General features: G+C 50.4%; 1 pseudogene; it reads left to right on the forward strand.

The window, feature by feature from the left end:
- The window catches only part of LOC134432722 (zinc finger protein 11-like), a 246,541-nt pseudogene extending 237,023 nt beyond the window's left edge, over positions 1-9,518 (forward strand).
- Positions 9,519-12,018: the final 2,500 nt, after the last annotated feature.

The raw sequence follows: 12,018 nt of genomic DNA on the forward strand, positions 1-12,018 counted from the left end.
CCGCTGTGGAGCCCTGGCTGCTGCTGCGTTGCCTTCAGGGCAGGCTCAGGGGCGGCCTCCCATCCTCCTGCTGTGGGCGGGAAGTGCAAATCTCTGGGGTTTCAGAGCCCTTGAGGCCAGGCTGAGGGGTCCCCCCGTGTTGATCTGTGCTGGCGGCTGTTTCTGGCCTCAGGGACACTTGGCATGGGCCCCTTGGCCACCAGTGGTGCTGCTTTGCACTCCTTAGGCAGGAGCCGATGTCCTGGCTGGGTGTTGGCAGCAGCAAAGTGCCAGGGCAGGCTCTGTGCCAGCCCAGCTTCCTGTGGGAGAATATCCCTTGATATCTGCTCCAGTGGTTGCTGAAGGAGTGAGAATTGCTTTTGCCCCCTGTTAGGTGCCATGGTGTCAGCAGAAGATATTGCAGCCTTCCTGCTCAGGGCATTTCAGTGCCAGGCTCTCACAAGCACCCACAGCTGCACGGGTTGAGCTGAGCATGGGGCGGTGACCTGCGCTGTGTCTGATTCCCCTTCCTTAATAACAGCCTGTCTTGTAGCTCTTTTCCCTTCTGTTTACCTTGCAGAGCCATCCACAAACACATTTTCTCCCTCAGGCCAGGGAATGTCCCATCATCAATCTGTCCCAGCCTGGGTCTGGAGCTCTGTCCCTTGAGTGCAGTCCTGGGTTCCTTGCCAGCCCCTCTCAAGGCTGTTCAGACAGGAGGCTGGGTTAAACCCTATCCCTGTCCTCAGTTTTAAATCCTCCTGTGCTATTGAACAAGTTTCATACTGTAATAACCGAGCCCTGCTCATCCATTTAGAGGCTCTTTTGGTTGTCAAAGGTTTAACTTGATGCCGACTTGACCTCTAGGAGGTGCTATATAAGGTTAAACATTTTAGCACAAGAATTCCTCTGGAAAGACCCTGTTTAGCATCCACCTGTAACTCAAATTCTTTTTCTCTGTCTGGAAGACCCAGGCCTGCCGCCTCAGTTAATCTTCATTTTAACACTTGAAAATTCTATGTTTCCTCCTCCTGTCCATCCATCCTGTTTGTTGACTGGCAGGATGGGAGTGTTGTAGGGAGGCATCCTTGGCTCCAAAAGCCCTGCCTTTAACAGGGACTCAATCCCAGGCTGTGACACCTTCTTTCCCTCTCTTGGAACTGGGTATTGCTTGTCTTGGTTGCTTTAAAGTAATTTGTATAGGCTCCATATCTAATTTTCTCTATTTCCCTGGGCCTGCCCACATTTCTGGGTTCACTTCAGCATAGGCCTTGCCTGACATTTGGCACGGAGGTACAGAACTGGCCTCTGTATCACTTTTTATAATAATAATTTGCGTTAAGAGTTTAGCGATCAAATGCCTTCCCAGTAAATCATGATAACAATTAGGAGCAGATAAAACTTCATGCATTTCATACTCATCTCCCACTTCTGCTAACAGTGGTTGAATAAAACCACACATCTTTCCCACTTATCTCCTGAATAATCAGAGACATTTTTGGAATTTCCCACCCCTTAGGTCTAAGTTTCAGAGTGGATTGAGAGGCCCCTGTGTCCATCAGGAAATGCCTCCTCTCAATGCAGACCCACCCTGAATGTTCTGAAGGGCTCCAGTATGGAGGGTCCCCGGTGTGATGGGAGCTGTGACAGCCCTGCCAATCCATGTCCATCAAGGGGTGGACTTGCTGGTCCTGAGGGTGCTGCTGTCTGTGCTTGCAGTGTCCTTGTGCCCTGCAGCTGGAGCCCTGGTTCCTTGCCAGGGGCTGTTTGGGTGGGCTCTCCCCTGCCGAGGAGGGCAATGCCTCTGCCAGGTGCTTGTGGCCGAGCCCGTGCCCTGGGTGCTGGGGCCCCCTTGGGCCCTGGGGTTGATCCCTCAGGGGCTGTGGGAACTGTGCCCTGGCCTTTGCCTTCAGCTTGGCCTTTTGCTGCTCCCTTCTTGCACTCACCTGCTGTGCCTTTGTGCCCAAGTGCTGCAGGGCCTTCTTGTGCCCCTCCTGCAGCCCCCCTCAGTGCCTGTGGGTGCTTGTCTTGCTTTACAAGAGAGGTGTCTGCTCGGGAAGGCAGAAATAGCCTCTCTTGGAATGCAGAATGCAAACCCCCTCCTTCTTCATTTTTAGACTAGTGAAATTAAGGGGCTCTCAGGCAAAGATATGGGAATAGGAATACCAGTTCTTTACTAGTGTGTATAATAAAGTAAACAAACACCAACAGCTGTGGCACTGACAGCAAACAGAGCCCGGACCCAGTCCCGGCCTTTGGGCTGCGGCGCTTTGCCCTTGGGTGCAGTTCCGGGCACGGCCGGCAGGGGCGCTGGTGGCTCCCGCGGGGCGGGGCAGCACATCCCTCCCATGGGAACCTCTCTGAACGGAAATAGAGCAATCCCTTCATCTAACTCTTTCACATTTTTACCTTCTATGGCCTTTCTCCTGTGTTTTGGGAAAGAATTTGGAGAGGGCTGTCTTTTAACTGAGCTCCTAGTGTTTCGATAAGGTGATTCCTCTAGAGAGAGAGTTTTTCTGAACAGCCGGAGCTGTGGTTACCAAGGGGACGTAACTCAGAGCAGGACGGGGTCAGTGGAGGATATCCCGCCGAGTCTTGGTGGGAGTGTGGGCAGGGTCTGCAGCCGGAATCGGCAGAGGGGGATCTTCCCGTGGAGCCCGAGGCGGAGCGTGGGTAGCCCCCACATGGCTGATGGCGGCTGATCCGGCAGCTCCCAGCAGAGCAAAGGCAGGTGGGAGAGCCCGACAGCAGCGGCGGTGCCCAGTGCAGGTGGCACGGGCAGGGCAGCCGGGGATGGGATGGCTGGGACCCCCCCTGGGTGCGGTGCGCGTGGTGACCTCAGAGCAGGTGGCAGGACAGAGCAACCCCCATCTTCCCCAGCATGGCCGGCAGAGTGGCCATGGGCCAGGCAGTGGGAGCAGGGCACACAAATTGAGCGACAGCGCCGGGGCAGGTGGAGCTGCCCTGGGCAGTGAGGCCGCACCTGGGATGGAAACCGGGGCAGGCGGAGCTGAGGCGGGCAGCAAGCCGGGACCCGGGACAGGCACCTGGGCCGCGAACGGAGGGGGCAAGACCTGCAGAGGATCCCACTCTCTTTCTGATTTTTCCTCTTGTTCCCCTCCCTTTCATTTACCCTTTTTCTTTTCTTGTTTTTTCCCGGGTGTTTCTGATACTTTAAAGATTTTTATTCTTCTAAAATCTCCTGTCTAACATATGGCATATTCTCTTTCTTCTGGATTAAATGGGTTTTTTTACAAATAAATCCAGAGCCTAGCAAATCTAAACTTCTGCTTTGATACTTTGAAGTGCTCTACTAGCTAACTCGCAACCTCCTAATGTAGTTTTTCTCTTCACCTTTTTATTTATCCTTTGGCAAATTAAGCTTCTTTCAGTTCCTTGCTTGGCCACTCCAAAAATCCCAGTGCACCCATAGTTCCTTAAAAAATGATCACACAGAGCTTGAGTACCCCAGTGGGTTTTCTGATGCATGTCTTCTAATATTTTCCTAGTAAGCACATTTTATTAAGTAATTGTTTTCCATCAAGAAGTTTCCATTTCCTTGATTTATCTTGTTCACTTCCAGTCTTGTTTAATTCTTTTTTCTTGGCTTCCATAAACTTTAGAATTTCCAGTTTTTCCTTATTTGGAGTAATATTAACATAACTCTTTCAGCTCCATTTTCTGCTGCAGCCTTAGTTTCGTGGTCCACCAAATTATTTCCCCTTTTTTCTGCGGTCTTTCCCTTTGGGGGTTTCTTAATATGTACTATAACCATCTCTTTTAGGTGATTGTAATGCCTCTAAAACCTCTAAAATAAGTTCCTCATGTACTAGTCCTTTTCTTCTTGAATTAAGTAATCTTTTTCCTTTTCCAAATTTTTTAAAGAAATGTGCTACTCTACAGGCATACCTAAATCAGTATATATAGTTCCTTTCTTTTGTGTTAAATATTCTAATGCTCTTCTTAAAGTATATAATTCACAAGTTTGAGCTTACTAGTTTAAGGTTAATTTCCCTTTTTCCACAGTTTGCATGTTTTTCCCTACATAGCCTCTATTTTCTCCTTTTGCACGGAGGTGTATCTGTGTTAGCTAACATAACTCCCAAAGGACTATTTTTTTTTCAGTTTTTTTCCCCTGTGTCCAACTTACTGGTTTTCTGTCTCATTTTTCAAGATCTTATCTATTCATCTTCTGCCTCTGTTTTTCACATTCACTAACAACCTAAATACCACTTTTCTTTCAACTACACACAGAGAAATAAAAAATCTTTTTCTCACACTACTTTCAATACAATACATCTCCCTCGAAGGAAGTAAAGTGAAGCTTAAAATACACAATATACATTACCTATACTTTCATTCGTTTACATTCACTCACTTTTATTTCTCACTCATTTCCAACATTCTTTCCCACCCTCAGGACACAGAGTGGATCCCTGTTGACAGAGAATCGCTGGTCCCTGTAGCTCCCCCTCGCCTTGGGGTTGGCCTGTGGGTCTCAGTATCTCCGGGCCTCCTGGGAGGGCCCTGACTCTGCTGCCTCCGGTGCCGTTCACCTGTGAGGCTGATTTGTGTGTCACTCACACTCTTTAGCCACGGCCCCCTCACACGCCCTGGGGACAATGGCCCCTTTGCAGGTCACCTGTACCTTATGCCACAGCCCCCACACGCCCAGGAGAACAATGGCTTATTTGTGGGTCACGCACCCCTCTTTGCACAGCCCCCCTTCCCACCCGCCGTGGAAGCTGAGGCTGATTTTGTGTGTGACTCACTCTCACACACAACAAGACAACAATAAGGTACCTTTTACTTTCACATCACCTATTACAAGTTTAGGTGTTTCTGGCCAGTCCTGGTGCTCTTGGATATCCCTCAACCCAGCTGTGTTGTCCAATCCCAGATACTCTTGGGTGTCGGAGTGTCAGGGGGTAGGACGGTCGGGATGGACGGAGGTGAGAGATCTCTGCAGCCAGGGCGTGGCATTGCGGTTTATTGCAAAGGGCCTGGGTGCAGGGCCCTGCTTGGAGCTGCCAGGCACAGCTTGGAGCAGGGCTGAGAGAAGAGAGGGGTAGAGAGGATGAGAGGGTAAGAGAGTAAGAGAGCGAGGTTCGGGGAGACAGAGCGAGGCTGCCAATGGGGCAGGGTGCGCCTTCCCCACTCTGACTCTCCTCAAGCACCGGCAGTGAGGTGTTAGTAACCATCCTCTGCTACCAAAATTGTGAAAAATGCCAATCACTTGCTTTTAAAATTTTACAAGTTTAATAGTAATAAAATGGTTTAAAAATTTGTAATTCAATTAGAGTAATAACAATTTGGAGAAATCGAATTAGGACAATATGAGACAAGAAATACAAAGAGTTACGGATGTCTGGGTACCTTTTTCTGGGCAGCACAAGCCTGAAAAAGGACACCCGAGCCTGAAAAAGGACACCCGTTAACACAGGATTAACCATTAAAAACAATAGCCTGTTGCATATTCATACACTTCATACATGATGCATAAATTCCATTCAAACACAGGATTCTGTCTGGTCAGTGCCACCTTCTTCCTCTGAATCCTAACAGCGCCTTTGAGGCGGGAAGAAGTTCATTTCTTCTGACAAGAGAGCAATAAATTCTTTTTCTCTGAAATATTTAGGTGTCCTGTGGCTGCTGTCTCGCTGCAAGTCATTTCTTGGTAAAAAGCCTCTTACCAAGCATAGGTTCTATTTTAACATTTTTTAAATAACCTAAAACTATATTTAACCCACTACTTAAGAGAATTAATACAGCCTTACTTTCTAACACAAGACATATAATATTCATTTTAATATTTGGGAAAACCCAATCACAAAATATGCATTTTTTACAAGTATAATCCCACTTACTTCCAATCTCTCCCAGTTTAGTCCCAGCTGTCTGCAGCATGGTTCCAGTTGCTTCCTCAATCAACTCAGTGAGTCCCAGTATGATGCCATTTGCTCCCTGTTGCTCCCAGTCAGGCCCAGTATGGGGGATGATGTGCAGGGTGTGCTCACTGTGACACTCAGTTGCTCCCAGTATTAGTCCAGTCACTCCCAGTATAATCCAAATATGAGCCCAGTGTGCTCCCACTCTCTGCCAGAATGTACCAGTTGTGCTCCACATGGTTCCATCTGCTCTCTTTCACCCTCATTTTCCTTCTAGTCAGTCCCAGTATATTCCCAGGGTACCCAAGTTCCTTCCACCATCTTTCCATTTCCTTCCAGTATGATCCCATTTGCTCCCAAGCACTCCCAGTCAGCCTCAGTGTAGTGGCACTCACTGCCAGTATGATCCTAGCCATCCTCGCACCATCCCAGTTCAACCCAGTATGTCCCATTTACCCCTAACATGATCTCAATTGCTCCCCCCAGGCTCCTACTCACTCCCAGTGTGATCTCAGCATGATCCCAGTATGATCGCAGTATGAAGTCAGTACAATCTCAGTAGAATCCCAGTATGATGCCAATAGGATGTCAATAGAAAGCCAGTAAAGTCCCAGTCACTCCCAGTATGATCCCAGAATGATCCCAGTGTCCATCAGTGCGATCACAGGCTGCCCTGGCATGGCAATATGATCCCAGAATAATGTCAGTACAAACCCAGTACAGTTCCATCATGATCCCAGTACAATCCCAGTATGATGTCAGTATCAACCCAGTACGATCCCAGTATGATATCAGTACAATCCCAGTACAGTCCCAGTATGATCCCAGTATATCTGTACAAGCCCAGTACAGTCCCAGTCACTCTCAGTACAATCCCAGTATGATATCTGTACAAGCCCAGTACAGTCCCAGTCACCCCCAGTACGATCCCAGTCCAGCCCAGTCCCTGGCAGTGCTGCCACTGCTGGGATCCCCCAGCCCTGTGTGCGTTCCCCCCTGGCGGATGTGCCAAGAGGAACCCCAAGGGCTGGCAGTGTCCAGGCAGGGTCCCCAGCAAGGCCCAGTTTGGATGTGCAGCCCCCAGTTTGCCCAGTTTGCCTCTCCTCTGGCCCGGGCCGGGTTCCCCCCGCCCGCAGTGGCTGGGAGCAGCCGAGAGCCCCGCGCTGCTCATCCCGACCTGTCCCGGCTCCATCCCCGCTCCTGCCGCAGCTGCGAGGGCTGTGGGGAACGGGGCACCGAAAGTGTCGCTGCTGCTGGGGGAGGAGGAGGAGGGAGGGAAGGGCAGGGATGAAGGAGGAGGAGGAGGTGGGGTTAGGGAGGAGGAGCAGGAGGAAGGATGGAAAAGAAGGGATGAAGGCAGAGAGAGAGAGCAGCGATGGAAGAGGTGAAGGAGGTGGTGTTAGGGAGGAGGAGGAGTGCAGGGGATGGAAGGGGAGGAGTGGGAGGAAGAGGAGGGACAAAGGCAGATGGAGGCTGAGCTGAGGGAACCACACGGTCGATCCCTGCCTGAATTCACTGCCCCCACCTGTGGGATCATCGTCCCCCCGAATCGCGCCAGTGAGCAGAGAGGGGGAACTCGGCCCGGATATCCCAGGGGGTCCCTGGGTTGGGGTTTTTGGGGGATGTTTGGAGAATGAAGAAGTCCAAGGCTGAGCAGAAAAGGCCCCTTGGCGGGATATCGGGGGGGTGGTGGTGGCGGCTGCCGGCAGAGGCAGCCTGGAGGAGCAGAGCCCTGTGTCCCCCAGGAGCCCAAAGTGGGGAGCGCAGAGAGGGGGGAGCGCCGCCATTGGCGGGAGCCTCAAGAGCCTGGAGAGGGGCAGGGGGGACTCCTTGGAGCCGCTGCAGCCCAGAGCAGAGAATGATGGGAGGAGGGACCCCGGGAGCCCAAACAGCCCTGGCATCCCGAAATGGGGAGAGTGAAGCGGGGGGAGCTTTTGGCATTGCTGGGACTGCCAGCAGCCTGGGCAGGGCAGGCACCGAGGAGAAGGGGGACCCCCAATCCAACCTCAAGCAGCTGGGACTGCGGGGGACTCCCTGAACACCAGAGAGGAGGGGCCAGGGACGGGGAACTCCTGGGAGGCTTTTTCAGGGCTGAATCTTGGTGTTTGGGAGATGTTTCTGGAGCCCAGATGGCCGGTGACTTGTAGAGATGGAATTGGGCAGAGGGACCTTCAAACTCAATGTGCTCATCCCTTGTTTTCCCCAAACCAGGATTTCCCATTGCCAACTCCTGGGAGGCTGCGAGGAAGAGGAAGATGCCCCAGGACAATGAGGCAGGTGAGGAGGAACTCGGTGTCTCTGGAATGCTTGAAATCAGATGGTTTTTGGAAAGCTGCAAAAGACAAGCCTCAGAGACAGTAGAACTGATTTGAGCTTTGCAGCAGCCAATAGATTGATCAGCAGAAAAAATATATAAGAATTAGAAAGTAAGGAGAAATAGAACAATGGTCTGTGCATTAACACTTATCTAGAATAACTCCCTAACCTGCGGAAAAGTATATCTAGCAAGATATTAGGAAGTTCCAAGCTTAATACTGGAGCTCTGTGCATTGTTTTTTAAGGCTTACAAGCAGGTATTGTACTTGTAATAAGCAAGCATTGTTTTAACCCTCAATGAGCTTATAGTACTTGGATAGAACTACTGTCAATATGCTTTTGCTTTGAGTGATTGGTCAAAAACCATTTAAAGTAAGTTTTAACATGAACTTCTTTGTCTGCTACCTGTGAAGTGAGCTACTGGCATCTTCCCATGGTCATAACCAAGTAATGAGACAGATGGTTGGAAAATCACACAGCTCAGGACGCATTCCGAGCAGTCCAGTCCTGTTGGTGATTTGTGCACAGCCCCGAGCTGGTGATGAGTGCCCCTTTCCCCTCTGTGCTGCTCCATCTCCCAGCCCAGCACGGCCCTGGCTGCAGCTCAGCCCTGGGGGGATCTCCTTGCCCTTGCCTGTGGCACGGAGGCAAATCCCATCCTGTCCTTGTCCTTCCTCCCCCAGAGCAGGAGCTGAGCATGGAGAGCAGGGAGGACAAATGCCCGCGGCAGAACCTGGTGGAAGAGGCCATTTTGAGCGGCTCCACGGCGCAGGAAGCCAACGGGGAGGAAAAGCCCCAGAGATGCTGCACGAGGAGGGGCTGCAAACGCAGCTGGCGGGGATCTGAGGGGGAAAGAGCAACTTGGGCCGGGAAGGCAGCCGGAGACGGAGGCAGAGCTCGGAGCTGGTGCTCCATGAGCAGCTCCATGATGGGGAGAAGCCCCACACGTGCGTGGAGTGTGGGAAGAGCTTCAGGTGGAACTCCGACCTGATCACGCACCAGAGGATCCACACTGGGGCGAGGCTGTACAATTGTTCCGAGTGTGGGATGTGCTTCAGAGAGAGCTCCGGCCTCGTCCAGCACCAGAGGACCCACACTGGGGAGAGGCCCTACGAGTGTTTCAAGTGTGGGAAGAGGTTTCAGAGCAGCTCCAATCTCCTCAAGCACTATCGGATTCACAGGGAGGAGAGGCCCTTCCAATGCCCTGACTGTGGGAAGGGATTCAAGCACAACTCCACCCTCATCACCCACCTGCGCATCCACACAGGGCAGAGGCCCTATGAGTGTCCCCAGTGTGGGAAGAGCTTCTCACAGAGCTCTCACTTGACCCGACACCAACGGAGGCACCAGTAAAGGAAGCCCTGTGAGTGCGGGCAGACCTTCCTGCGCTGCTCCAGCTCCATGCCCCACTGGAGGAGGCACCTTGGGCACAGCCCTGGTCACTCACATTCCCTGTGATCCATGTTGGGAACACACCTGGCTGCTTCGCCTTTTGGTTTGGCCTTAATTTTCCTCTGCTTCACCTTCATCCTTTAAAAACACCCAAAACTGGATTAAATGAAGGAAATTCATCGAATATATCTGACGTTGCATAATTTCTCAGTTGTTTTAGAGGGAATTTAGGTTTTGGGGACAGGTTCTGTGTGGAGTGCTGCTGTTGCTAAGAGTCAGGAATTTGATCCCACCCTTCTTGTATTGCTAAGAACTCCTCCCCTGACCGCAACCCCAATTCCACCCTTGGGATACCCTATAAAAACTCCATGGCTTTGCTTTCGCCCTGTCTTATGGGCATAAGTAATGGATTCCCAAAGGATCAGCTATTTTCCCACTGGATTCCAAAGGATCACCCTCATTCTCCACTGGATTTCTAGAGGATCAAGCTTTTCCTGCTGGATTCCCAAAGGATCAACCTTTTTTCCACTGGACTCCCGGATTGTCCACCTTTTCCTACTGGATTCCCTGAGTGTAAATATTTGCCCACTGGATTCCCAGAGGATCAACCTTTTTCACTGGATTCCTACAGGATTCTGACTGGTTTTTTTGTTTGTACTGCTGCAATTGTATTTTTAATTTTTCGTAATAAAGAACTGTTATTTCTACTACTGCATCTTTGCCTGAGAACCCCTTAATTTCAAAAATTAGTTAATATAATAATAATCATAATCATCATCATTATCATCATCATCATCATCATCAAAGAGAGGGGGTTTTCATTTTCCATTTCAGTGGAGGCTCCTGAAATGGGGAGACACCCTCACGGACGGGCCATGTAAAATAGTTCCGGAAATATGTAGGTTAGTTTATGGATATGCATGAGGGTCTATGAATATGCAACAGGCTGATGTAATTAAAACCAGATTAATTAAGGGGTGTCCCCGAAAATAACTGGGGGGTCTTGGTGGCCATAACAACCTTTGCTCGAAGGTCCTCTCTCCGCTTACATCAGCCTGTTGCCTATTTATCGACTTTTTGCATATCCATAAACTACTTTACATATTCCAGGAACAAAATTGGCTTCATCCGGTTTGGGGGTCCCATCCCCCTCTGAGGTAAATTTGGGGTGTCCCATTCCCCTCCCACCTCAATTTGGGGGTCCCATTCCCCTCCCAGCTCAATTTTGGGGTCCCGACTCTCTTTTCCCCGCTCTCTCCTTTCCGATCGTTCCCCCAATCCCCTCCTCTGTGTTTGGTTTTGGGTGCTCCAGGCCCCTCCTGCTCCGTTTTGGGGTCCCGACCCCATTTTGGATTAATTTGGGGTCCCCAGCCCATCCCCAGGGTCACCTTCCCCCCCTCCCCAAACTCTGCTGTTGCCAACTGATGAGTCATCAGCGAGACACGCTCTGATTGGCTGGAAATTACCCCGCGTGGTCTCTGAGTATTTACCGCAGTGAGAGGCCTTGGTCTGTGCCCGGCAAGTGATGAGTCAGAGTCGGGCCAGGTGCTGATTGGCTGAAAATCACTGAGAGGGGCCAGTGCTTTGAGTTTGTGCCCAGCAAGTGGATCGTCATCAGTGCCGCGCGTTGTGATTGGTCGTGATCTGTTTTGGGGTGGGGACGGGAGGAACTGGGGTTTCTTGGGGTTTATTTGGGTTTATTTAGGGTTTGTTTGGGGTTATTTATGGACTCCTTGGGGTTTTTCTTGGGTTTTACTTGGTTTATTTCTGTTTATTTGGTGTTATTTGGAGTTATTTGTGTTTATTTGGAAGTATTTGGGTTTGTTTGGGTTTATTTGGGCTTATTTGGAATTATTTGGGGTTCTTGGGAGTTATGTTGGTGTATATGGGATTTTTTTCGGTGTACTTGAAATCATCTGGGGGTTTTTGGATTTAATTTGGTTTTCTTTGTTTGTTTGGTTTTTTGGGGTTATTTGGATTTGTTTGGGGTTATTTAGGGCATTTTCAGGTATTTGGGATTTTTTGGGGTTCTTTGGGGTTAATTTCGAGTATTTGGGGGTTATTTACGTTATTTGGGGTCATGTGGGTTCAAAAAATCCAGGAATGTTTCTCCTGCAAAAATCGGAAATTTTTCCTTAAAAATCTGAGTTTTTCTCCAAAGAACCGGGAATGTCCCGTAAAAATCCTGGACTTTTCCCAGCCAATAACAGCGCACCCCGCCCCAAACCATCCAATCACCGCGGGTCTCCCCTCAGGAACACCGGCCTCCCTGTGCGCCCAATCCAGCCAATCACTGCACACATCCCCACCGCCCGCCTCTCACCTGGCGAATCAACCAATCACCGCACGTCTCCCCTCGGCAACTCCCGCCTTCTTTGCCCCTATGCAGCCAATCATCGCGCACCGCTCCCGCCCCCCCATGTCAATCACCGTGCCCTCCATG

Source organism: Melospiza melodia (genome assembly GCF_035770615.1).
Source record: "Melospiza melodia melodia isolate bMelMel2 chromosome 7 unlocalized genomic scaffold, bMelMel2.pri SUPER_7_unloc_1, whole genome shotgun sequence".
Taxonomy (NCBI): domain Eukaryota; kingdom Metazoa; phylum Chordata; class Aves; order Passeriformes; family Passerellidae; genus Melospiza; species Melospiza melodia.